The sequence below is a fragment of the Spinacia oleracea genome, chromosome 4 (genome assembly GCF_020520425.1).
Source record: "Spinacia oleracea cultivar Varoflay chromosome 4, BTI_SOV_V1, whole genome shotgun sequence".
NCBI classification, from domain to species: domain Eukaryota; kingdom Viridiplantae; phylum Streptophyta; class Magnoliopsida; order Caryophyllales; family Amaranthaceae; genus Spinacia; species Spinacia oleracea.
This window is the reverse complement of record NC_079490.1, coordinates 72,145,040-72,150,625: the sequence shown is the minus strand read 5'-3', so window position 1 is coordinate 72,150,625 and position 5,586 is coordinate 72,145,040.

Sequence of the window (5,586 nt, the reverse complement as noted above, 5' to 3'; positions counted from 1 at the left end):
CGATTGCTAGTAATCTCTAAATTACTCTTGGTTAATAAATTAAGACCATAATTAATCCCATTGCCACAATATGTGCCAATATTGTTTGAGTTAAAACCACAATCAACGTGTTCCTTTTAGATACCTTACCATCTAAGTATACTAAAATAGCACCTCGCTTTGGAGGAAACCTACTATCTTAGGTCCTTAGATTTTTGTAAGTGCTTGATATGGAAGGCAATTATAAACTCAATATTACTTTTGACGTAGTTGTTTCTATGTTGGTTTGATTATTTAGTGAACTAAATCTAATCAAACATATAAACAACATTCATGCATAATATACATTCAATCAATATATATAAGTGCATAACTAACTTTGGTGAACTAGTATGGCCCAAAAACTTTGTCTTGAAGCATCCAATCTTCCCTTCACCTTGTTAGCTTGGCATCGTCTTGAAATCCATTCAAAAGCTAACTTAAAATTTTAAATAATCTAGAAGAATTTGAAATAATAAAAACCTAATTATTACATTAAAACTTCAATGGTACGCATACCATATTTTAAAACTTTACATTCAAAAATAAAACGGTATGCAGACCGTATTTAACTATCCTAGATAGACCATACTAGTCACCTTTAATACCTTCAATACATAAAATAATATCTATGCATTCATCCATTCGTGTCCTAAAACGAAGGGCCCAAGTAAATATGCGAGTATTTACATGATTTAATAAAAATTCACGTTCATGTAAAACGCGTCCTAAAAGATTAATCAATTTCGAATTATTAATCCTTAGAATTATTCTAATCAAAATTTAATTTAATTAAAATAATGGTGCCTTACAAAAATAATTAAAATTAATTATTTTGAATAATTTCAATCAAACGGCTCCGACTTAAACCAAACTGATCTCGTTGGTCCGAATCAGTAGATGCAATTTGGGTTTGTAGAGCTCTAAGAACCAGATTTGTGTCATAAACTGGAGCCTCTCATACCCCTCCTCCTCCTCTTCATCGCCACTCTCATCAAACACAAAAATGTCCCCAACCTCTTCTCCTCTTCAAATAACTCCTCACGGCATTCAACAACTTCTCTTAAGGTCACTACCCGTTTATTTGGACACGCTTTTTGATAATGCCCAAACCCTTGACACTTAAAACAACGCACCTTGGACAGACTTGTTTCTTTGGTTGAGTTAACTAATTTTAGGGCAGCCGTAGAATTACTTGAATATGCGCTTGTTATTAATGTAAATAAAAAAAATGAAAAATAAGTTATGCCAAAACCCTAAACCCTAAAACCATAAACTCTAACCTCTAAACATGAACTTAAGTGGACTTATTGGAACTGATTAACCTTGAATTTGATTGACCTGAATTGAACTAATTGGACCTATTCATACATGCTTGGAAGAGAGTGAACTATAGAGTTAGAGTAAACATGTTGAATGGTTGAAATTTATTGAAACTCATTGACGTGGTAGAATCTTAATTTAACTTTGTTTGAATTTATTATTGAACGCATTACTACAAACCTTCACTTGTGCCACAAGTTTTGCTACATATATAAGAGCTATCGTGCACAAGAATTTTATAAGTAAGCTTGCTTCGTGCTGCATACGTAAGGTTTATAAGCTTATAAATCTTGTACTCTTTTTATAGTTACATTTATAAGTTTCTACTTATTTCAGCTATTTATAATTAACTAAGTAACTAGTAACTAAGTTTATTCAATTGACTTAAGGTTTAACATTTTGAAGTTTCAAGGACGAAACTTCTTGTAAGTTCGGTATAGTGTAATATGCCAGATTTTGAGCAGGTTTTAACTTGATCATTAAGTCTAACTATTTTCTTAATGCTTCTCTTAAAATTTTCTTTCTAAATGAATGTGACATTATGGTTTTCAAGTTTTAAAAATTAGTTAATGAATTTGAAAATTTTATTATTAACTCTTAAGATAGTCTTCGAAATTTAAATTTCGGGTTTTACCTTAGATATATTTTTGGGAATTAATTCTTATAATGATTATGGATTTTGTTGCTCTAAAATAATTTATTTAAATCCAAGTATTCACCTCACTTCCTCTCGAATTAAATTTTCTCTATCCTCTGCGTCGCCGCGCCAGAACGACTGCTTTCCCGCCTCTCCATCTGGTTGGTCGTAATTGATACGGTTCTTGTTGTTGCACTATTCTTGTTGGCGGTGCTTCTCTCTCTCTCTCTCTCTCTCTCTCTCTCTCTCTCTCTCTCTCCCTCTCTCTCTCTCTCTCGTACCGCCGATAATGGTGGTCTTGAATTGCCATCTTCGACAACCCACCACTTAATTAGGTAATCTTTTTAATCTTACTTATGTTGTGATATTATAGTAATTCAAGACCCCACATGTGTTGCTAAAATGGTGCGATATTATACGTACCCCACATGCTCGCTGGTTGTGTTCCCTACTCTTATATCCCCTCCTCCCCGGCGCATCCTCGTTGGTTGCCACGTTGCCGAGCTGAGGTCATCCACCACTCAATTCACTGGTTCTTCATTCTCTCTCTACTTATGACAGTCAAGAAATATTTCACGAAGTAATTATTTATACCTAGATTAATTTTGTTGATTAATTCTAATTTCGATGTTGTTTGTTATCGAATGTTGATGTTTATACTGTTAAGTTGGCCACTTTGTTGAAATCTGTTGATATTTCTAGTGAATTTGTTAAGCTACATGTTCTTGCTAGTGAGAATTAATTATGTTATAGAGTAGGAAAAATTACAGAAATTAAGTTAGTTATTAGGTATCAAAGCATTGAAATCATTCTCTAAATGTTTTGTACTCTTGGAGTAAAATGCAAACAATTACCATTATGAGCAAATAATGCATGGATTGTAGAATTGACGGGCAAATTATTGTTTCCCTACATTGCGGTTCAGTAATAATGGTTATTGGCTATTTAGCTTGTTTTCACCATGGAATTATATTTCTTTTTCCTTGTTGAGTTACAATGTAGCTGATACGAGTTTAAAAACTCGTTGTATGAGTAAGGATAGTTAATTAACAAGCTAGACCTATAGCTCGTCAAACATGATTGAAAGGCAAGACCTATTGACTCACAATCGGCTCCTTAAGTAAGAAACACGTCCAAAAAAAAGAAAAGGTTGAATTATAATCAATAATTCAAAGTAAACTGAAAACAATTGTTTATTCTTCAAAATTGGTTGTTTAATTCCATTCAACAAGCTGGCTATAAATAGCCTAAACACTCAGCTAAAAACCGGTGGTTACAAGAGCTTTAAACAGCCATTTAAAAGCCATTTCGTAGCCTTTAAAACCGGTGGTTACAAAGCTCTAAAAGCCTCCTAATTCAGTCGCCAATTTGGAGGTTACAAAGGCTTAAAACCCTCCTTACAAACAGCAATATTTAAAGCTAAGTACAAGACTGAATTTAAATCGGATTAAAACAATTGTCCCCTTATTAAACTGAATTAAACGAAAATAAATAAACATAAGCTTAAACGGACCATCAAACGCACTTGATTAAACGGACCATCAAACGTACTTGATTAAACGGACCATCAAACGCACTTGATTAAACGAACCATCAAACAACTCACTCAATCCAAGTCACCATGCACACAAAATGAGCCATCGAACCAAAATCAGCTTTGGTTCCAATTGTACGCATAAGACCGTCACCTTGACCATCACCTTCATCCATGACGGTATCATCCCCTCCCCCTTTAAAAGGAATTGACCTCAATTCAGCAAGGCCATCATCATCAAGATAGGGTGAGAGGTCACCTACATTGAAAGTAGCATGGACACCATAATCTCCTAGAAGCTCGATCTTGTAAGCATTATAATTCACACGTGCAACCACCTTCTTACCTTCAACCCTAGGCATAAGCTTGTTCTTGCATTTGCTTGGAAAACGCTCTTTCCTCAGATGAACACAAACCAAATCACCTTCGACAAACACCCAAGGCTTGCTATTCTTTTTTGATCTGTTTATAAGAGGCATTGATAGCTTCAATACGGTCACGAACTTGTTGGTGCAATTTCATCATAGATTTCAACTTGGCATCGGCATCTTTGTGAACCAACTCATCTTTTGGCAATGGAATCAGATCCAATGGAAAATATGGATTAATCCCATATACCACTTCAAATGGAAAATGACCAGTAACATAAGTAGGAGAACGATTATAAGCAAATTCAGCGTGAGCAAGCTTGACATCCCTATCCTTTTGCGTCTTACTTACCAACCCTCGTAACAACGTTCCCAAGGTTCGATTTGTAACCTCCGTTTGCCCATTAGTTTGAGGGTGATGTGAAGTGCTAAATAACAATTTGATTCCCACCTTTCTCCACAATGTATTCGTAAAAGTAACTCAAAATCTTGGAATCACGATCCGAATCAATAATCTTGGGAATTCCATGCAAACGAACAATCTCTTTATAATACAAATCAGCCACATTACAAGCATCATCCGTTTTGTGACAAGCAACAAAGTGACCATCTTGGAAAATCTATCAATAACGACCATGATAGCATCCTTACCTCTTTGAGTACGAGGCAAAGCCACTATAAATCCATAGAAACATCTTCCCAAGGATGAACCGGAACTGGTAATGGTGAGTACAAACCGGGCTTGAAAGAACTCTTGGCCATATGACAAGTCACACACTTACCCACAATGTTCGTTACATCGCCCAACATTTTAGGCTAAAAGAAATGCTCCCTCAATATCTCCAAGGTCTTAGCTATGCCAAAGTGACCAGCCAACCCTCCACCATGAGCCTCACGAACTAGTAGCTCACGAATTGAGTGCTTGGGAATACAAAGACGATTGCCTTTGAAAAGAAACCCATCTTGCAACATGTACTCTCCATAGGCACCAACTGCACATTTCTCAAATGCAACTCCAAAGTCAACGTCAGTCTTTCAAGGTCTCAAACCCCAATAGACAAACATAAAGTGTAGCAAGCAAAGTATATCTCCGTGATAATGCATCAGCCACCACATTGCTCTTACCATCTTTGTACTTCGAAGAAAAATGAAAGGATTGCAAGAACTCAACCCATTTAGCATGCATTGGACTCAATTTTTGTTGCCCATTAATATACTTCAAAGATTCATGGTCAGAATGCAAGACAAAGTGACTAGAACGCAAATAATGACTCCAATGATCCAAAGCTCTAACAATGGCATAGAACTCTTTATCATAAGTGCAATAATTTAAACGAGCACCCCCTAACTTTTCCGAAAAATAAGCTACGGGACGCTTACCTTGGATCAAAACAGCACCAATTCCCACACCACTAGCATCACACTCGACCTCGAAAGGTTGAGAAAAATCCAGCAATGCCAAAATAGGAGCAGCACACGTTTGCTCCTTAATTACATCAAATGCCTTTTGAGCGTCCTCCCCCCATACAGACGCACCTTTCTTTAAACAACTAGTAATAGGACTAGTAATGGTACTGAAATCACGAATAAAACGTCTATAAAATGAAGCAAGACCATGAAATGAACGCACCTCACTTATAGTTTTAGGACTAGGCCATGATTTGATATCCTCGATCTTGGACTGATCCACGGACACCCCATCCTTC